This window comes from Thermobia domestica, chromosome 11, assembly GCF_964235325.1.
Source record: "Thermobia domestica chromosome 11, izTheDome1.hap1.1, whole genome shotgun sequence".
Lineage (NCBI taxonomy): Eukaryota > Metazoa > Arthropoda > Insecta > Zygentoma > Lepismatidae > Thermobia > Thermobia domestica.
Genome location: NC_137464.1, coordinates 101,171,639 through 101,195,360, shown reverse-complemented (window position 1 = coordinate 101,195,360; position 23,722 = coordinate 101,171,639). Strand labels below are relative to the sequence as shown.

General features: G+C 32.2%; 2 long non-coding RNA genes across 6 annotated transcripts in view; one reads left to right on the top strand and one right to left on the bottom strand.

The window, feature by feature from the left end:
- Positions 1 to 23,722, bottom strand: part of LOC145664330 (uncharacterized) — a 1,055,818-nt gene that overhangs the window by 544,921 nt on the left and 487,175 nt on the right. The gene's annotated exons all lie outside the window — the stretch shown is intronic.
- The window catches only part of LOC145664332 (uncharacterized), a 137,268-nt gene that overhangs the window by 106,540 nt on the left and 7,006 nt on the right, over positions 1 to 23,722 (top strand). For 4 of the 5 annotated variants that reach the window (XR_014127372.1, XR_014127374.1, XR_014127371.1 and 1 more), the window contains one exon: positions 9,234 to 9,460. This is a non-coding gene — a long non-coding RNA (uncharacterized LOC145664332). Of the gene's footprint in view, positions 1 to 9,233; positions 9,461 to 9,911; positions 9,981 to 23,722 lie in introns of all 5 variants that reach the window. The other variant, XR_014127373.1, reaches the window with a different exon arrangement.

The window sequence follows — 23,722 nt, the reverse complement described above, 5'->3', positions numbered from 1 at the left end:
TTACTGAGTTATTGTTTAAAATTGTCATTAACTCTAAAATTTTAATTTCTTTTTAACTATAAAACATTGTTCAAAGATGAGATATATATCAGTTGATACACCGCATAGACTTGAATAAAGTATCTTCCTTTAGGAAAAATTGTCATGCAAATCATTCGGGGAAATCAAAAGATATAAACAAACTTTTATCATATTAAAAAGTATGTTGTTCATTGGCAATAGTAATCGAGAGTATTTATTTTACTGGCTACACTGTATATGCGACAAAATTCACTGTCAAACAATAGGCAATATTTAATGTTGTTTGTCTTTTCCTATTGGTGACACTCTTTTACACTACTATTCTGCTATAATATCAAATCGGTGACAGACATACTTCTTTACGTTCACACTATCTTCTATATATATAAAAGAGAACGTACAAATCCTTTGTCCGCTCATCACGCTAATACGGCTGAACCAATTTCTTTCATTTTTGGGGGGTTATTAGGATTTGGACCCTAGATGGTTTTTATCATATCACTTTAATTTTTAATTACCAGTGTCTTGAGATAATTGACCATTCAGGTGTCCACAAATCCTTTGTTAGTTCATCATAGGTAAAAATAAACGTATTTATATGCAACCCACATGACCGTGTCACTCGGCGGGTTAACATAAATGACAGGCGTTATAATGGTTTTTATCATATCACTTGAAAGCGAAAAAGTAAAAATTATCTAAGTAACAAAGTTTATTGCGTTCGGGGGTGACCGCAGCGAAGCAGGGCGGGTTAACAAAAATGACAGGCGATATAATGTTAACATTTACTGCAATCTTCTATGGTTTTTATCATATCACTTGAAAGCGAAAGTAAAAATTATCTAAGTAACAAAGTTTATTGCGTTCCGGGGTGACCGCAGCGAAGCGGGGTGAACGCTGCTAGTATTGTAATAATGTCAAACCGGTGACACATATTCCTTTACATTTATACTATTTTATAATAATATCAAATCGGTGACACATATATTCCCTTAAACTCATACTATTTAGTAATAATATCAGAAGTACTGTCTAGAAACAAAGTTCTGCGATAAGTGCACATTGTAGGAACGATAAAGCTTTGAAGCTCTTTATAACAACATAAAATTGGGTCCCCATTTAACAAAATAACTCTTAATTTGCTTTATGTATTACCATATATGTAGATCATTCTGTGATATTTAGTACTGTACTTACTATTTCTCCGTTTAGCTTGTTTTTCTAGTAGATTGCAATGATAAATAATATCCAATCACTATTTCGTTGGTAATGGAGTCCACGGAAGCCTGACCATCAAGTTTTATTGGGTCCTCAGGATATAGGTGTCTTTCCTCGGATATCAGGCAATAAAACATACATTCCTGAATGCCACCGAATCCCGAAAGTCATATAGAAATCTGTTCCGCTGAATATATTGCAAAATTTTAAAATTTCAGTATAAATTTTAAAGCAATTCACAAGACCCACAAGTGTAGATTTCATACGACACTTTTTTGAAACCTTAAAGAATAAATTTAAATCAAGTTTGAGGCAGATTATATTAGTATCTGTCGGCAATGTCTACAACAGCAGCAATAATGTTCTGTTCTACAGTAACCTCCAGTAAAGTGAATCAAAAAATGTGAGAAAACAATGCTAGATTAAAGGAAACGATAAGAAATGGATGATAATAACTAAATAAAACATGGTATATTATACAATATATATAACATGGATGACCTAAGCAGGATTCGAACCCGTGATATACATACATTAAGTTATATTACGATTGCCAGTCTAACACGTCAGACTAGTGTTTTCCAATCCTCTTAATTGACAACACAGTTAACTGAATAACCATGCTATCGCAACATAACCTAGGTTAGAACCAGCACTGTAACTTGGAACTTTTCCTAGGGAACGGTGCAAGTATTAATATTTGAACACCTCTCTAAAAATATCAAATATGAAATATGGATCCATCTTGAATTTAAAATCTTAAAAGAACTTTACGTTACTTCTACGGGATTCATTTGGCGTTTTAATGAACTAGGGTCTAGATTACATTTATGCTTCTTCTTAGGAAAATATATTTTGTTCAGATGCACCTTAGGTTATTTTCATTCTTTTGGAAATTGTGCGGTGGACCCATTCCATACGTACACAAGTTAAATTGACAGACAATATTCGACATAACTTAAAAAATAGATATTGTATTTGGGGGCTCTAAAAGTAGATTTTCCTCAAATACAGGGGGAATTACATTTCACTTCATTTAGAGTAAGGGTTTTGTTTTATCTTGCATTGGGATGTGGTGTACTATTTCATGCTTCATTTATACATTCATGTCCGTATCATATAGAGTAAGAAAGTTATAGTGACAAAATCAAATAAGACACATAAGTAATTTATATACTCGAATACAAGGGCGCCCATGTTGTATAAGGGGGGGGGCAAGTATAAGCGACATTTCAAATATAGTTTCAAATTTTGCTGTAACTAGTCTAAAAATTCAATTGAGTTTTCGATATTCCGAAATACAATTTCTTCAAGGGGGCGAGCGATCCACCTTGCTCCCCCTAATGGGCGCCCTTGCTCGAATATAACATTAAAAATAAAGTTTTCTAAAATGAACTATTAATAAATTTACATCAACATCTTATGAAACTCTCAGAACTCTCTCTTTCTATCTATCTATTCCTAACGTTATTTTATAATGTTATGTTGTTAATGTTTTGTTATCTTTTAATTCAATATTATAACTTTGAAGCTAGTATAAATATTTGGACGTGCATAGACTGAAAGTAAGGTAAACAAGCCCCTAGCTAGAACACTATAAGACAGGATCGATTTAATGAGTGTGTGTGTGTGGGGGGGGGGGACAGAAGCTTTTTTGTACCTTAATCTATTATTCTATATCTAAATTTTGTATCTTAATATATTTTCCATAGTGAACTCCAAACGCACTTAAAATGTATTCAATAATTACCACAGTTTAGTGTTATTTCAACATCATGAATATACGACGTAGTCCTACCAAGTGTACTTCCTTATAAAAGACAAAACCATCTGGAGCTTTAATAAGAAGAAACAAAAATGAAAATACTAGATCAGCCAGATTACAATACAAGAAATGAAATATTGCTCCCGACTAAACACTTTAATTTCTGAATATAAGAAGTAATTTAATCCTTCTCTTCTTTACTGATACAAATTGGAGCAGCCACGCTAAAAAAAGGAAACTGTCGCTACTGTCTCGGTGAAACAATGTGCTGGAAATACTAAAATTAAAAAAAAAATAAATTATTCTGCCCTACTCAACCAAATCAGGACTCTCTCTTTGTTTGAAAAAAAAAGAAAAAAAGAAAAAGAAAAAAATGTAAAAATATCTTGATTGCCTGTTTTTTGAATACGTACTTATCCAGTTGTAAAAGTGGTCCCGAAAAGGTAGGAAGATGCATGACGTCAAGCCGTCTCCCATTCCTGTCTTTGCAGGTCAGTAGCCAGCCCAAAAATGTAGGGGGCGGTAGAATTTAGAAGGGGCCCGATCCAACCATATTATAGTTCATTTGCAAGCCTCTTGTGAAAATTTTAGAGGGCCAGTAAAAATTTAGGGGGGCTAGACCCCCTTGGATACGGACCTGTATATTTGCCCATTGTAATTTTTTAGGAAGTAGGGGGACGTCACATATATTATTTGGAAGTGGAATAATGGCTTCCCCCCGCGTTACCTCTTACTTTTAACCCGGTATTTATCTAAACAAACAATTCAGTTTTCAGAAGGGTGGTCCTGAGATTCTTTCGATACCCTTGCTCATGGGTCTGAGGTTATAATAACCTATATTTAAGTTTTCAGTTTAAAAATTGAATTCATGTGCGTTTATTAAAAAAAAAAAAAAAAAAATACAAATCTTAATTTAAAACATGTAGGGTCTGTTTTACCTTGTATTACCTTGAAAATGAAATGAAAACATTTAGTATTACCTTGAAAATTAAGAAGAATCTTACAACATATCTCTACATAGGATTTCTTACTATGACTGTTCAATAGGTTTTATATTATTTAATACAAGCACTTTTTAAGTATTGGTGTTGAAAAAACTTATAAAATCGAACTTGATTAACTGATAAAACTTTTTTCTTGTTCAAATTAACACATTGCAGTTTTTACTTTTTGTCTTCCTCTTTGTAACAGCAATGTTTACATGCTCAACAAAATAGAGGTCAGCATATTTCCGTTTATTTTTCTCTTTTTATTTTTCCGTCCCGTATTTCAACAAATGTATCTCTCCCATGCTTACAAAAGACACGTTATTGAATTCAGCTTATTGGAGTGAGACAGGGGAGGGGAAAAAGTGATGGGTGGAATATAGATCTAATATTTTGAAATAATCTTTCCCAATGCACAGCACAATACTCCACCAATTTGTGAATTAAGCTGGGCAGTTTCTCTCTCGCTAACGCCATGCCAACGAAGTTCCAAGAACCAGCTTATGCCATCTATGCGGCGTTTACAGGAACTAACCGTGGAGTTAGTTACAAGTTGGCTTTCCAGGTGGCAGCAGCTACCAAGCAGTTCTTGGGTAAGACCAAGTCTGTTTAACGCTTGGAAAGTTTTTTTTTTTTTTTAATTTTTTTCCCAGCAACTTAACATTAGAAAGAAGGCGAAAGAGAATGCGAGAACACATTTAGCGATATATTATTAATAAGTTTTATTCAACAACCGAAGAATAGACATTTACATTGTAGTTTTCTTTTTCCTTTTTTTTTTTTTTAAAAAAAGACTAATTAAATATTTCTTAAGTTTGGCAGTGAGAACAGATACGTACATAATTCGATACAAGAAAAATTTCGAGAAAAAGAAAGGAAAGAAAACAGAACAACTATGGTATGCAGTATTTTGTTCGTTAACACAAAATTGAAGAAAAATATATAAATATTTGGAGAAATAAACAAAACATTATTTGTTTACTGTTTTCTAACAAAGAATCTTCTTTTATTTTCACCGATCCCTTTATTTGCAATGTTTTTTTTTTATGTGTGTGTGTTTGTGTTTGTTTTTTCTCAAATATAGAGGAAAATAACTCATTGTTTAGTATTCCACAGAAGGACTGCTTAGTATTAACAATTAATATTTTCATGACTTAAGTTCAACTGTTCGCGTTGTCTGAACGTTCGCTACGAAAACTCTCCATTTATCTAATGTATGGGTTCGATTCATGTTGGTAGCTCATGTGGATCGAATCCCACATTAAGCCATAAGTCCACGTCTCATATAGCCTCGCTGCTGAATGAGACGCTAAGCTTTATAAATCTATCGATTCACGTACTTAATGTAGATAACAGGTATGGTTATAAGTAGGGCAACCAACTTTATGCTTTACACAGCTGTACATTATGCTTTATTTTTCCTTACATTGTACTTGATTATGCCTTTTTCCTAAATTATGCCTTAATATGCTTTTCCTTTAATTATACTTCATTTTTACAAATTTCTATTACATATTTGTTTTATTTTACACGTTTTTATTACACAAGCATTAAGAACATATATGAAACTATAGTATTTATTTTTACCCACTAAAAGTTACGTCAATACAAAATACTACCCATTTAGTACTGCTTTCCTTAAGCGGTGTTTCGAAGCTCAAATTTAATGAATTTAGAACAAAGAGTACAAAACAGATAACCGCCTTCTTCTTTGAAATGGTCAGTTGGGAATTCTCTTAATCTCTGAGATTGTATATACTCTTGGTTTTAGCACCTTGGAATCAGCACAACCAGTCTTGCCCGCCTTTTAACACAAAGTGAGGAAACCTCCCCCCCCCCAAAAAAAATCTTCTGAGCGAAAGGTGTGGGGAGTGGAGAAAATATAACTTTCCGTTATTACGCGTAAAGGCAATTGGCAGTTGATTTCCATTGTTTGCGGCATTGATAACAGCCTTTGTTCACCATTTCCTTTTCTTTGGCACAAAATATATCAATTTGTTTCTTTATTGAACATATACACAAGGTTCTTGAATAAAAAGCATTAAGCATTATGCTTTATGATTTATTTATGTAAATCATGCTTTATTATGCTTATAAGATTAGCAAATTTGGATATGTAAAATGGTCACAATCACAGATATGGTACTAACCACAGGTGAAAATTTCCATTATGCTTTTACTGCTTTTTAAAAATGATTTATAGTTGCCCTTGTTGTAAGTAATCAGGAAGAACACGGGTAATGTGGCCAGTTTCGTTCCCTTATTTATAAAAATAATACTGGAAAATCTAAATCTGGAATAAAAATATAAACTAAAAATTAATAGGCTAGAGGAAAATAGATATTAGGTACAATTTTTTGAGTACTAATTAGCTGTGGTTTCAGTACACAGGTTCATGTGTCTCCATTGCAGTTTATTATTTGTATATACGTCAATCAATTTTACTCTGATATCAGATTTATAGCATCAACAATTCTGATTCTCAATAAAAGATTACATTAATCTATATTTTCAAAGCTAAAAGCTCTGTATTCCATCATTTATCAAAGGAACTAACTAAGGAGTAGTACCAAACAGTGTCAGAAAATTTTGAACAACTCAGAAAACTTTAATGCCCTATGTAATGCATTACGTCATTGATAAAAAAGAAGTAGTTTATTTCATTCTGAAAGATCTATATTTTTAGTGTATTATTTATTTTTCCTATCTGATTTTTTTTTTTTAAATTAGATGACTTCGGTATAATTATTAACTAAAATAAGATTATTTGTTATATAGTACTCATTTTAGGTGCTAATTTGTAAGTGAATTTCAAATTTTACCAGAGTAATATTTATCCTATTAACGAATAGAAAAAGTTCAAATATGAAATCTATTTTAGTCGATAGATCGCAGCATAATTTTTGCGAAAATCCACCAAAACAAATTTCAATAGCGCTAACAATAATATGTACATTGTGGCTTAAAAAAAAAAAGCAGGCTCACAAAACCCTCCACGTATAATGGCTAACAAAAAAAAATGGCTCATGAAACCTCAACGAATTATGTCAATCAAAAAACAGATTCACAAAACACTGTACATATTATGGCTAACAAAAACTAGGCTCATGAAACATTTTACGTATAACTCGATACAAGTCCTCTTCCAGACTTACATTATGACAATAGTAAGATTACAATCCTTAAAGAATTAATTGAATAAAATTACAAGTGAGGAAATTATTATACATCAAATACGTAGTATATTCTGCTTTTATAACCTGCACGGAACTCTAAGTGGTTCTGAACCTAATTTCTATCACTACCATCATTTTCATATCATATCATTTTCTTAAACTATTACAAATTAACGGTATTTTCTCCATTTCCTCGAAAACTACGCATGAAGTTTTAAACTGAGGCATATCATTTTTTAAAAACTCAATTAGGTCTGTTAATTAACTTTCTTGTTGTTGTTGTTGTTGTTGTTGTTAAGCGCTAACAATATTGTAGAAATATTAAACTGGCTGTTAATCATTATGAATACCAATTCTCGCACAAACAGCGTAATATGCTCTACGTACACAAATATAGAAACTGCAGCACGTGAAGTGAAAAAAGAATCTTAATGGTGACGAAGACCATTATCTTAACGGTTAGCTGACATTTGGGGGCAGTCAGAAATTTTGAAAGAAATCAGGTGGAGAAATGGTTTTTGAATAGATTAATAAAAACCAGTGATTTGATGAGAAATAGAAATGCTATAAATTATACGCTGGGTAATAATAATAATAATAATAATAATAATAATAATAATAATAATAATAATAATAATAATAATAATAAAATTGTATTATAGTACTAATCTCTAGGATTCTGTTTGCCTGTTATTAAACATACCAAGCGGGGATGAAATGGGGCGTATACGAGAATGTAAGGTGAGAGTAATTGAGAGTAATATTTTTTATATAGACCAGTGTGATCTCATCTTAAATTTAAGAAACAACGAACGTATACGTGATACATAATATATTTGAGTACCGGCTTCCCTGCCCCCCCCCCCCAAAAAAAAAACTTCGTAACTGAACATACGTTTGTACACTTTCTAAATAAATCTATACCGTACCGTACTTGTTCCACAGAGAAACAATTTATACAGCATAATTGATCGATTTCATCTTACACTTTATCTGTACTCTTTCTTTCTTTCTGTTTTTTTTCTGTAATACTCTAATTGTATCATTTTTCTTAGAATATAGGTGACAGTAATTTAAAAACTCCTTATCATCTTTTCGGGACTAAAATAACATCGATTCAATACTATATAGACATAGTATATTGTAGTATTAAATCCAACCCTTAGGTTGTCGGGCCTTCCGAATAAAAATGTCTGGGTGCGTACCAGAATTACCATATAGGGAAAGGTGGAGTAGAACTGAGTAGTCGGGTCCAAACCGAGTACACCTCTTCAAGGTGAACAAATGATCTTTTCTCTGTTCCTTAGTGGGTGAACTATAGGTACTATTATTGGAGAGGAAGGAGCCACCATTACAGCAATCGCCTGCGATCAGTTGTATTGTGTCAGTGATGCTTTATAGGTTGTCATGCATTTGTATTTCGAGCTTTGCACGTTACATCTTCAAGTTATTTTCAACATCTGGTGCAGAGAATAAACAGGTAAATATTCTTATTGATACAGAGCGTTTAATAAGGATTGTTTTGTATTGTCCTTTGCTAGGTTTGGCGACATCATGTTTTGTTAAACAAGTACAAATGCTGTGGAGCAGAGCCGGGCAGTACCCTGTTGTACCCCCACTAGTTTCTGAAAGTAAAAGGAACAGAATTGTTTATTGTTTAAGTAGGTCTAAATTAATGTAAGACTACAATTATTATTTATGTTGGGCTCATATGTCTGAAAATGTTGCAGACTGAACGATTTGTAACAATAAAATCTTTAAAATACTAATTAATTTAAAATAAATAAAATTAATAAAAAAATTAAAATAAAAGTCGTAACAATCGTTTCAGTTATTTGTACAAAATATTTTTTATTAATTATTACAATACCAATAACAGAAGTGAGTATGATTATCTTAAAATGCCTTACAAAACAAAATTAAAAGCCATCAGATCTAGTAAAATAAAACCTCAGAAAGAAAATATGTTGATCCTAGTCAAATTTAAACTGAAGAGGTTAGGCCTACTGCGTATTTTTCGTGCTGTTGGTTTATACATTTTTATGTTTATGTTTCCTTTCTTTTCAGATTTGGAGATACCTAGAAATTACAAACGAAAGTCAGATGGACAATCATAACATCAAGAAAGTATGAAACAAGCCAATTTCTCTTTTACCACTAAATATCGAGTTTTGTCCGGTCCACAGCTAGGACACAAGGACAGAGGGGTGGAGATGGTTTTTCGGAAGGGGCTAACTTGAGTTAATCTTACGTACACTCATCCACACATAACAACAAATAACTAACAGTTTCAGGTAACGGAACCTCTCTGGTCACTCTGTAGCTGTAGGCCTAGTATAGGCTGCGATACCAATGCACATTAATTAAAGAAAAATGTTATTTTTGATTTGTTTCTTTTTTATTTATAATATTATTAAGAAATAAATAATAGACCTCCGTTACTTGTAAAGTCTTAAACATCAATCTACACTGGTCTTATGTATACGCCTAATTTTAGGCCAACAGCACTTTACTAGACAATTCTAGCAACCAGATATCATCAAATTTTATTTACCCAGTTCTACAGCAATTTTCCTGCCTACCAAAATAATCTGGAATTTAACTAAGGTGATTATAAGAGGATGGTCTGTTACCCTTTTATTTTCCTTAATAATAATAATAATAATTTGGTAAGAACTCAAATAATAATCTGAAATTCATTTCAATTATACAATCTTAAAGAGGACATTTTTTTTATTCTTACAGGGAACAAGGATGTATAGAGCTAGTATGGATTAAGAACTTCGCTTTTATACGGACCAGGAAAAATATTAGGTTTATGAAGTTTTTTTTTTTTTTTTTTTTTTTTTTTTTAATGATACATTAGTACATTGTAAAATACAAACAACTTCTTTAACACAGCTATACCGATGGAAGCTTCCTTGGACACTATTTTAAGGTTGTAAATTATTATATTAATAATCAATTTACTTATGGACTTTTCAGTTATTACTATGATAATCTTTAATATGTCCCTGAAGCTTTCATCGGTACAACTATATTTACAATGAACTAATGAGCAATATTTTCAAATAATAATATATGTATATATATGATATATGATATATGATATAACAAAAAGTATTTTTAGCTCATGTTTAACCCAGCGAAGTTTAACTCATGCCTAGAACTCCAATACGTCCCGGTTTAGCTAGTACAGTTCTAAATTTACATCATCTGTCCACCAGTCTTGGATGAATTGTTCAGGTCTCCAAATGTTTCGCTATCCCTGTAAAGTACTAGTTAACAACATTTGTGAGACATTTAAAAGGTCTACTTTTATTTGTGATCTCTACTGAACTGATAGGAATAATCAACTCTCTGTCATTCACTCTCGGTGAGTGTTGACCAATTATTTAATAAATTATGATATTTCAGGAAGAAGCAAGTGCACAACTATATATATACTGTAAATTTTCATAGTGTTCCGGTTGTTTAGTCTACAAGTATAGAAGAACCCTACCCATATTCCTACTTCCTCTTAAGTGCAATCAGTAATAATAATCGGTTGTTTCGTTGAGTACTCATGATGGTGCCAACCTAATATTAAAGCTAGAAGTTCATCATTTTGGAAAAAAATATTATTTTTATCATTAGTAAAACTTCATAATATTCAAAATTTTATTTTTACCTTATACACTAACAGTTTTTTTTTTTTAATTTCCTTAACTTGCTTGATATATATGGCTCAGTATTCCGGGTTCCGATTCCTCAAAATGAAAAAATATAGGGCTAATTTTTAAATTACCTATCTTTCGAAACTACGATGTGTGATTTAAGTTGAGATTTGTTACCACTTTGGTGCCACTACAAGCTATTAAAAGAAAAGAAATAAGCACATATTGAAAAAAATACTACATTTTCCTGGCAAGTTCAAAAGCTTGGTTCATCAAGTAATACCAGGAATAAGGTTCCAGCGGATTCTGGCTTCACATCTCACCTCTGTCCTGAAATCCTCGCCGTTGAGCCAAAACAATACGAGGTTAGGAAAGTACTACCAGACTTTCAGACTAGAAAATCCGAGACACTTCATCATCACAGACTAGAAAACGAGGCATCCCAAGAAAATTTACAGTATAGTTATAGAGTTATGCACTTGCTTTTTGCTTAAATATTATACTTAAATAACTAAGAGTTCATCACTCACCAAAAGTGAACGGCAGAAAGATTATTCCTAGTACTTGAGTATTGATGACTAATAAAAGGCGATGTATATTTTTGGAATATCTCACGAACGATATTAATTTATGTTTTGATATGAAATCGGGAAATTTGAAGTTTTGAACCATTTGTGGACAGGATAGATTATATCAATCTGGGCTAAACCTGGATGTCTGAGAACCCTAGGGTAAGAAAGTTTTCTGATCAGTAGTAGAAGTTTCGATAGTAGGAAGAACAATTTTTTAAAGATCTGCGAAAATACAATTATCCTACCTGCATTATATTTTGCTTTTCAAAATCGAGAATTTCCTCTCCAAAATAAGGAATTTCCCATTCAAAATCGGAAATTTTCTTTCCAAAATCGGGAATATCCTCTCCAAAATTGGAAATTTCCTTTCCAACATCGGGAACTTCCTTTCCAAAATCAGGAATTTAATTTCTAAAATCTGGAATTCCCCTTCCAAAATCGAAAATTTCCTTTCTAAAATATGTAATTTCGTCTCCAATATCAGGAATTTCCTTTTCAAAATTGGAAATTTTCTATCCAAAACCGGGAATTTTCTTTCCAACATTGGACATTTCCTTTCCAAAATCAGGAATTCTCCGTCCAAAATCAAAAATTTCCTTTCTAAAATCGGGAATTTTCTTTCTAAAGTTAGGAACTTCCTTTCCAAAATCAGAAATTTCATTCCAAAATTGGTATTTTCCTTTCCAAAATCAGGAAATTCCTTTCTAAATTCGGGAAGTTCCTTTCAAAGATCAGAAATTTTCTTTCTAAAATAGAAAATTTCCTTTCCAAAATCGGGAATATATGTTATTGTTCAGCTTATTAACAGTGTTGAATTCATGCTTTATCTTTTTTTTGGCCTATCCATGTGCATGGGAATTATTTACTGTTTTCTTTCAAATGAATCGCAATTTAATGATGCGATTTTACTGATTTCTTTTCCTAGTCTAGTTAAATGTATGTTCCTTTTTCAAAGTGAATTGAGTTAGGTATAAATCTGATACTTGTTAAATTTAAATTTTATTATTTTGAAATGAAATGAAATCTTTCAGTTTAACGTCTCATGCTTATATTATTTAGGCTAAGTAGTCTACGTGATAGTAACAGATTGTTATAGTGAATACTTATGATGGCACCATTCTTACGTTGTAAATGAAAATGTTTTTTTTTTTTTTTTTTTAATTTTGTAAAAGTACTCTTTTCATCACTAGTGACACTTAGTTTTATTAATCTATTTACTTTCGCTTCATACATTAACAGCAGATCTACATTTTCTTAACTAGGTTGAAACATGTTACTACATATTCTAATTTCCCAGCGTGGAACAATAAAGTTTTAGAAACTTAAGAACAAAACATGCGTATTTCCGTAATTACAATGTTGTGACTTTGTTCATTGTTCTCATTAATTGATACTAGAAATTAACGTACAGAAATGGAATGAGTCTGAAAACTAGGGATGGCAACGAGGTGAGACCGAGCTGTTGCAGCTGAAACTGTAAAATACATCCACTTATATTTTCAGAAAGAAATGATAGAACTAGGTCGTTTTTTTATAAAAGAAAGACAACAGGTGAAGTACAAAATACAATTTTCATCGTACATCAATTACTTCCATGTTAAACAAGTAGTATATAGTTTTATTGAGAAAGTGTGTAAATGTGTGTTGAGTTAGGAAGTTTTGAGGAAGGTCTGGATCCGATGGACCCTCACCCCGTGGGTGCACCCCTCTGTAGTAGTCACTTTCTGAAATTAGACTTGTGTAAATTTAAGTTATTTCACAGAAAAGGTAAAAAAGACACTACTTTTCCGGAAGGTAAAACTAACCTAGGAAACTATTGCTACATCGAAACCTTTATAAAGAGTAACTCTGCTAATAATAATTGTTTAAAATAAAATCCCTGCATCTTCCCAATTTTGGAAATATCAAAAAAATATTTTCTTTTTTTTTCTTTTTCTTTTTTTCTTTTTCTTTTTCTTTTTTTTTTTTTTTTTACTAGGGTTGCCCACGAGGCGAAATGAAACAGAATTTGTTTGATGTGATATGGTATGAAACTCACTTTCATGGTAACTTTTCAAGATGAGACAGTCTCAATTTTTGTATCGTAGATAATCCTACTTTCCACTGAATGTTAATTCTGATAAGTACCTAAAGAGTTGAATTTCGTGTCTTTTAAATTTAATCAGAAACGAACTATCAATATAACATAAATTAAAAATCAAGTATAAACAAAAAATAATGCTCTACATCGGTATAGAATACAATTAATAACATAAGGAACACCTGAACTCTAATATACTGTGTATGTAATTACTTTCTAATGTGAATAAACTGTATATGAAATACACAATCAACAGCAAGAATAGAAATACACCACACGTATTATATTTTCCTCAATCTTAGACCCGTAGTTAAAGTTTTGTGAGCTTTAAAAGTTTTGGTAGTCCAGGTATCGTTTCAGGTCGGGGTGGCCTCTAAATATTTTCGTAACAAAGAATATTAAAAAAAAAAGGACATTGGTCTTTTAGAAGCGCACGTTCGAACATAATTATCAAAAAGATGTGTGACTACAAAATTTTAAAATTTGTATTAATAAAACAACACGTTACCTGTTGAAGGCGCGATGTTTTCATTGTGGAAATTATTATACAAGTGTTATTAATATATTTAGTGTTTTGTCAGTTTTGTTTAATTAATACATATTAAATATTTCCAAAGGTACAGTGAACAATTTTTACGTTACAATATTATATTAATAAGAACAATGGTTTGTAAAGCAACGAAGATTTCTTAAGCTGTGATTCTTGTTGTGAACATATTGATAACATTTATTTGGTATATACCTCTAAATAATGATGTTTAGTTCTTAATAATGTCTAACAGAATTTTGTAAAACCGTAAAACTGTATACTTATTTTAGTTTATCCTCCAAATAATTACAAATCCAGAAGATTAAAGATCTATGGTTCTGCCCTCACCTCTTCACGTTTTTCAAAAGTTTGCGAAAACCAAACGAATAATTTTGTATGTTCTTTCTGTAAATTTTAAGTACTTACATTTGACTATTTAATAAAGTAGTCAATGTTGTTTAAAGTTATTTATAATTAAATACGTATAATGTGCATACACATTCTTGATTATGACTGTACGTGAAGTAAAGATAATTCGCATTATACTTAGTAAAATTACATTCACTAAAGATTAATGAAGTTATTTGTTCAAAAAGTTCCTTACTAATAAGTAAACAATTTTAATGAAAATCGCATATTTCTGTAAACTGCTGAAACTTTATTTTATTAATTTCCAGAATTATACGGTCTAAATAATCAGTTATTTTATGTTTAAGTTATTTATTTAGTTCTTGAGTGCCTATATTTTGACGAATCATGCGAAAATAAATTATTTAAAATGGTGTCGGAGAAAAATTAGAAGGAAAGACCAAAATTTTTGCAAGAGGCCGAAAGAAAAGTATTGTTAATAAAACTAAAATTAAATTTCCGTCCCTTTGTAGGCAGTAATTATTTAATTTATGTGAATGGCAAAAGAAATGAAGTATAAAAAATGATAAAATTGCAGTATGCTGTACGTGATATCTGAACTACTAATATAATAGTAGCCTATACGGGTGCTTTATCTGTTTTCTAGTGATACACAATTGATACTATCATGGTAAGAATCAGTGGTGACTTCAGATTTACCCGGGGGGAACTTTCAAATGGAGTTGAAAAATACTACTGTAAATATACTGGTGATGCACATTGGACCTGAACGGAAATATAGCTCCAATGGAGAAGAATTTTACAATTCTAACGGAATTTACCCCGGCCATTCTTGAAATCATTACTGGTGGAGACCAGGAACGCGCCTGCGGAAGGTCCACCGGGTCCAGACTCCCCAAAACTCCCCAACTCAATATATATTTGTACACTTTTTCAATAAAACTATAGGCCTACCTGTTTAACAAAGAAATGATGAATGTAATATGAAAATTTGATCTTACACTTCATCTGTACTCTTTCTCTTATAAAAACAATTAAGTTATATCATTTTTTTTAAAAAAAATACAAGTGGAAGTGTTTTACAATTACTTATCATCTTTTCGAGTGCATAATAATACCCGTTGAGTACTACATAGACGTAATGGTTTGTAGTATTGGAGCCTCACCAAAACTTGGACCCTCCCAACAAAAAATTCTTGGAGCGCGCCTGGTGGAGACCAGCAGGACATCATCAGCGAGCAATGCTCAGAAAGTTATAGAGTAAATCACAATTATGAGTCGCTGGCGCCACTGTCAGTGGAGATAAGGGACAATTTTATGTTTCGAATTATTCTTTTGAACAATTCAAGCTATTTTTTTAAAAAAAGAAGGAAAGGTTGAAGAAATATTCCGACGGTATCAAAAATTAATCTAGCCCCGCAAAAAAACAAAGATTGCATAAAATAGTCAAGTGACTCCTAGACTAAAAATTACAATACACAAAGCTTTTATCTTTTACGATGAACTACCCAGAACCAATGGAGAAAACTCATTGTGCGTTAGCAAAAAGAAAAGAAAAAAAGAAAGAAAAAAGAAAAGAAAGATAATCGGTTGTCTACAGCAACCTTGGGCTTTAAACAAATATCTATATAATAGAAAAATATATTTTAAGAATCGCAGTAGAAGAAATATTTTTACATTTGCGCAACGCAAGAAGAGAAGAAAGTATGGTGGTCGGGAAAAAATAATCGAATCCGAGATTTCAATGGATTTACACGTTTCATAGCCTATAGATACCGAAAAAGTGATTTTTCTATATCTGTTTGTCCGTTCGTTCTGATGTACACTCAACTAGAGGCCATACCGTTCAACGTGTCTCAACCAAATTTTAAACTTAAGCTTTTTATGAGATTCTCCAGAGGGGTTTTCGAACTTTCTTTCTACTACTTCTTAAAAGCAAGGGTAAAAATAAAAAAAATGCGACTCTCTCAAAATAGAACTCTGACGATTTTGTTTATATTTTATAAGTCAATTTTCCAAAGACAACCCCATTATGTGGTATTAGTAGTTTCTTTAGGAAAAATCGAGAAGGGGCAATTATTCTTGAGGTGAACTTTCTTTTGGACCATTTTCTCAGAAACGGCTCAGGCAATAATATTGTTCATACTTCACAAATAAATATTTTATTAATAACCTCACAATATGGCATAACTCGTTTGACTAGAAAGGTCTACGAGGGATAGTTTATGTTTCGGTGTTAGTTTCTCGGACGATTTTCTAAAAAAAAAAAAAAAAAAAAAAAAAAAAAAAAAAAAAAAAAAAAGCGATTTTCTTCACATTTCATAAATATTTCATTAATATCCTGGTAATATTGCATAACTCATTTATTCTTTAAGATCTGGGAGGCGTAATTTATACTTGGGAGTGATTCCTTATCGAACAATTTTCTCAAAAACAACTCAAGCCAGTTTGTTCATATTTTTCATTAATAACTCTATAATATTGTGTAAATTATTCCTTACAAAAAAAAAAAAAAAAAAAACCACAAGGGGTAGTTCAATCTTGAGATAGATTTCTTTTCAGACTACTTTCTCGAAAATGACTCAGGCGAATTTGGTCGTATTTCGCAAATAAATATTTCATTATTATTCTTATAAAGTTGTATAAATCACTTCCATGAGAATATCCACAACGAATTGTTTACTTTTGGGGTGAGATTTTTTTTTTTTTTTACAATTATGTAAAATACCACTGATGGATTTTGTTATGGTCTTATAAACAAATGCTTTATTAAAAACCCTAACATATGGCCTAAGTTATTTCTTAGGAAAAAATCTGCAAGGGGTAGTTTACCTTTGAGGATGAGTTTTCTTTAGGTGGTTTACCGAAAATGCTTTTCACAAGAAAATGTTTCATCAATAACTATAGTTCTACACAAGGGCGCCCATGTTGTGGTTTCCAAGGGGGGGCAAGTATAAGCGACATTTCAAATGTAGTCTCAAATTTTGCAGTAGCTATTCTAAAATTTCTATTGGGTTTTCGATCTTTCGAAGCACAATTTCCTCTAAAAGGAGGCGAGCGCCCCACCTTGCCCCCCTGATGGGCGCCCTTTGTTCTACATGATTCAGTTTAAGGAATTGGAGCCAGAAAGTTTAAGGCGGTCTCCCGTATCTTTTAGTTTTACTTTTATTCTGACATTAAGAGCATGAATTTGTTACTACAAATGATCGATTTTTTTATGGAGCTCAATAAAAAATGTAAAATAACTAGTTGAGTTGAAACATTTTAAAATATTCTTTCTACTTCCAGCAGATGACAGAGAAACTATTGTAAATGTAATTGAAAAATGTCATAATCAAAATTACAGTTAATTAGAACACTTCTCATTCACTATTTTTAAATAAAATTGCAGACAAAACGGAACTTAATAACGTATGGCGCACAAGTTCCGTTACTAATATTACTACAGTTAGAAGAACGCGGGTTGTTACCAACTGCTAATCGTACATATTAATAAGTTGAGAACTTAAATCCGGTGTCATAGTCATCGTATAGTGTTTACCATTCAGTATCGTAATTAAATCCGGAAGAGTTCTAGCAATTGATAATCATGTTATGTCAGTGATATATCATCATTCAATTTATTAAAAAAAGTTATTTTAAAAATGTAAAGACAATTTTATACAGCTATTATTAATATTCGATTGTTTCTCAAAGGTGTGGAACTAAAATGAAAGATTTCATTTCTCACAGGTGACTTCCTGTTTGGCCTATTCCTGTTTCGCCTGCAAAACCTGCTGGCAATTTATATCATTATCTCTAGAGATGCAAGGGCTCGGGAAAAAACGGCTTTTTTGGAAAAATCTCAGTTTTTTCTGCTTCGCTTTTTTGCTTGGGAAATTTTGGGCTTTTTTCAAAATTTTGCTTTAAATTGATAAAGCAGACTTTGTTTCGCTTCTTTACAGCACAAAAACTCATTTAATTAGTGGTTGATGTAGGTAATAATATAAAACATAAAATAAACCATGAATTTCAAAAAGATTTTTTAAAAATTCTTAACATATTTTCATTATGAATTCCTAAGGATTAACCAATAGATGTAATATTTTTTTTAACCTCTTATACACAAAAATAAGTACTTTTATTTTTAAAAAATGATACACAAATAACTAACAAAATTGTATGTAGTATTTTTACTTCAAAAAATTACACTTCTTCTTTTTGAAACAAAACAAAATAAAACATGAGAGAAATACATTTATATGATAATCTTAAAGGCTGCACATCAAGAGTTTGGTTTCGTGTGGTTCTGCACATTCTTGAAACTCTTGAAAGTTTTAACTTTCATATACATTGTATGGATATTTCGAACAAATTTTTCATTCGTTGATCACATACGTAATAATCTGTTACCACCTATTATGTGCTTTGGATCTGCAAAATCTGTAAAATTCCGAATTCTATAATGCACTGACTGTTCCTCAAGCTTGTTTAGAATCGGGTAAGTACCAAATTTTCTGTTCATGGATCATATGCGTAATAGACCGTTCATCTGATCATGTGGTTTCCTAGGCTTATAACCACCATCACGGTTTGCCCAGTCCTGAAGGTTTCCGAATTATTAACGACAGAAATTCAATTCTTTTGTTTTTTTTTAAAGCTATGGAATACATTTAAGAAGAGTGGAAAAAATCAACCACTGTTTCAATTCACAAGAAAGGCGACTATTGTGAATTGTAATAATTATCGAGGCATTTCTCTTAACATTATATTAACAAGATTGATTCCATGCGCAGATGAAATTATTGGAGATTATCAGTGTGGATTTAGGGAAATCGATCAACTATCGACCAGATATTTACAATTTGAAAAATACTCGAAAAGAAATGGGAATATATTACCCAGTACATCAGCTGGTTATTCATTTTAAAAAGGTTTACGACTCGGATAGGAGGGAAGTATTGTACAGTTCTTACAGAATTCGGAATTACGAAAAAGCTAGTTAGATTAATTAAAATGTGTTTAAATGAATCCAGAGTAAAGTAAAACTAGAAAATTTCTTGTCCATGAGCTTCAACGTCGAGAATGGTCTGAAACAAGGAGATGCGTTTTCGCTATTATTACTCAGCATTGTTCCGGAGTACGCTATAAGGAAAATTAAAGATAGCAACCAGGCCCTAGAGCTGAATGGTATTCACCAGGTTATGGCGTATGCTGATGATGTAAATTTAATACGGGATGATAGGAGAACAATAGAAAGAAATGCATAGGCCTTACTAAACGCTTGCAGCGATATTGGGTTAGAAGTAAATGCAGAGAAAATTAAATACATGGAAGTTCACTGGGATCGTAATACGGCAAATTGTGGATGCGTTAAAATATCAAATAACACTTTCGACAAAGTGGATACTTTCAAATGTCTAGGATCAATATTACCAGACCAAAATCATATTCGCAAAGAAATTAAATGTCGACTGAAATCAGGAAATTCGTGTTATTATTCAGTTCAAAATATTTTGACGTCGCGAAATCTGTCGAGGAATTTAAAGCTTAAAATATAGAAACGATAATCATGCCTGTTCTGTATGGTTGTGAAACATGGTCGTTTGCGATGAGAAGAACGCAGACTGAAAGTATTTGAAAATAAAATCCTGAGACGAATATTCGGACACAAGAGGAACGGGAATTAGGGAAACTTCATAACGAAGAACTGCATAATTTATACGGTTTACTAAACATCGTTACAGTCATCAAGTATATGAGTCTCAGGTGGGCAGGTCATGGAGCCAGAATGGAAGAAGGTAGGAACGCTTTCAAAGTTTTAAATGGTAATCCAATTAGTAAACGTCCATTAGGAAAACCTAGGGGCAGATAGGAGGACAATATTAAGATGGATCTCGCAGAAATAGGAATACAAAATAAAAACTGGATTTAGTTGGCTAAGGATAAAGAAGTCAGTGGAGAGCTTTTGTGAACGCGGCATTGAACCTTCGGATTCCATAAGCCATAGAGAGGGAGAATATATTTAAGTACAACTGCACAACAACCATGAGTGAGTGGTTAGTTTTTGCGCTTCTATCGGGAAGTCCGGGATTCAACCCCGAATTCGAGCATTTTGACAAAAGTTTTCCTTAATTCCATCTGTGAATGTAGAGATAGTGCGTTACTGTGAATCCTGGCCGACTTCCTTTATAGTTTTAAATCGTTATTACTAATTACCAGCAGTGACGGATTTGCGAAGAGGGTTAGGGTGGGGATGTCTTACAGATTGAAGACTGTACCCCGAAATTACGGAATTTCTAGAACAATCGAAATATTTGTTATGCCTTTACTCATAAACTTCAAGCTCTTCTTAAATAAAAATTAGGTACTTTTAGAAAAACTAAACATTAATATGGAAAAACCCTCCCAAAATACTTTTCTAAATCCGCCACTGATTATCAGTATAAAATGGTTTTCAAGGTTGTATCCGGAAGATTATTGCTGAATACAAACAAACCGAAATATTAGTTATGCCTATACTCATAAACTTCAAGCTCCTCCCAAATAAAAATTAGGAAATTTTAGAAACACCAAACATTCAGCAAATACCTCCTAAAATACTTTTCTGAATCCGCTACTGATTATTTCTGTAAAACTGTATTCAAGGTTGTATCCGGAAGATTATTGCTAAATCATTGCACAGTTACAGTATAACAGAAATGTGGAAGTACACTCTGACAGATATATTGACAAATGTACGCTCTGGTGGATATATTGAAAAACAGAACTTGAAGTTTAACTTATGTGCTAGAAGCTAGAGTAGGCCTACTAATCTCAAAAATGAAACACGGATTACTAAAAAGAAATGACGTAGAGAAGAAAAAAATGTCGATAACTCAGAAGTTAAATATCCTCTACAATTGCTCTCAAATACTACGTACTATATGTTTACTTTAATTCATAAAACATATGCTCCATCCATCATGATGGTGAATTCCAGAGCGAAATATGGTATTTAGGTCATGAAATCTTATTTAACTTTAGAGTATACTATAAGAAAGCTATTCAAATAGAAAAATCATGAAAATAAAAAAAGCCAAAATTTCCAAAATTCTCTTTTTCCCAAAAAAGCTGGCTTTTTATGTTCAAAAAACCATCGATTCAAAAAAGCCGGCTTTTTTTGCATCTCTAATTATCTCTATCTCACCTTAGATGTAGGTGAAACAGAAAATTCACATGGTGCGAGCTGGGATCGAAGCAGAGACCCCAAGTACCAAAGGTGAACGCTCTACCACTGAGCCACCGCGGCCCAGAATTATTATAATGTTCTTTTGCGAAATTACTTCTATATGTTACACATTTTTTTTATACTAGGAAATTATACGTTAATAAATCCGAGTATCATAATAATTAGTATTGTATTTATGCTAATTTCTTTAACTTAATGCATTTTCTTTCAATATACACTATGTTATTATATTAACATATGATATCAATCTTCACAGTACATGTTCCTCCTAAACACATTATTTCGCTTCCAAGAGAAACATTACAAGCAGTGTTGCCCATGAGTCGAGACGAGGACGTTAAACAAGAAATAACGTTTTATCATCTCGTCTCGTAACTTTTTTTAAAGGAAAGTCTGGCATCGTCTCGATTCTCGATTAATTCTGTCTCGTCTAGTCTCAATTCTAATAAAGCCTTTATTGTCTCGTCTAGACTATTTTCTCATCTCGTTTTTTTTTTATTTATGTACAAAATTTATACTCTGGGTCCTTTCTTAATTTCATCTAGAATTTATCAGAATATTGTAGGTCACGACAGGTCTACCAATAACATTTAAGCCATATTTAGTATTAGAGTTTACTGTGTAACAACTTGAGTATCCGCTTCCTGGTGGGAGCTCATGTGGTTCGGATTCCACGTTAATCAGTAGGTCCCGTCTCATATAGCCTCGCTGTTGAAAGGGACGTTAAACTCAAAATCAACTCAACTCAACTTGAGTATCCCTATATGTTCATTGTGTTCTGCATTTACTCTATCAATTTATAGTTTTTTTTAAAAAAATACAAATAATCCTGAAACTCTAAAACAGTGTTTGTGATCTGAGACGGATGAGTTAGAGCTTGAGAAATTTTTCGTCTCGTTCTGAATAAAAATGAGACTTTTCGTCTCCGTTTTGATACAAGAATCGAGAGGAGACTAGAAATTTCTTCCCAATCTTTAGTATCCCCAAAGGTGTTTCCGAATTTCGTGGGTAACAGAAAAACTCTCATAGAACAAAAAGGTCTTTTAAAAATTAAAAAAAAAAAAAAATACGTAAAATCGTTTCTATAGTTCATTTTAATGTAATTTATGTACTTACTTGTAAATGTATCGAGTCTATTACTTACAATATACAAATTTCTTGTTACTAATTGTAATATTCATCTTCTACCTAAATTATTTGTGTGTTTTAGTCTATGCGTAGAATTCAAGAATGCATACTTTTAAGCTCAGCTAAAAAGAAACGGGAGTTACCTTTCCCTGACTGGGACTGGTGAATGCTCAATAAACACAAAATCTAATTAATAAATAAATGGAAATAGCTATAGCCAGTACCAGAAGACTTTAAAAAAGAGAAAAAGGAAAAAAATAGCGCAATAAAATATAGACCTGTACAATGACAAAGGAAAAAGCTCACTAAAAATGTCTCAAGAGGTTATTATAAATGGTTGGAGCGAGTCGCATTTTGAGAGTTTATTTGAAATTAATCTTATATAAAAAGGACAAACATTATTTTTGAGAGAGATTTATGGGAGAAATGCAACTTCAGCTACTCATCTGTCCATTTCTCTTTTTTTGGAGTAACTGGAATTGGAAGATGATGGCTTCAGGAATGGTTTAGAAAGGTATCGGCTAAGAAAGTGAAGAAAGTGCTGTGTGTGGTTTCCAGAAGGTTTTCTCTCCTCTTTCTGCTATTTTTCATTATGCGCTTTAACCATTACATTTTATTCCAAGTGACATGTTTCCAATATAATTTACAAAGAACCACTAAAAAGAAGTACAATGAAAAAAGGAGGCGCAGGCCCGTATCCACGGGGGTCATGGGAGGTGGGTCACTCTAAATTTTTACTGTCTCCCTAAAATTCTTCACGGTAGGCTTGCAAATGAACTATAATATGGTTGGATCGAAGCCCCTAACTTTTACCGATCTTGAAGGGGGAAGAGTTGAGACCCTTTAACAAAAGCATCGGTGGGTTTTTAGTTGCTCTCAATGTTTCTACTTGCGTATCGCTGTCGACTTGAGTTGACTTGATTTTGAATTTAATCAGACGGGATTACTGACTAACGTGGAAGCTGAACTACATGAGCTCCCAACGAGAATCGAACTCGGGCCTCCCACGCCA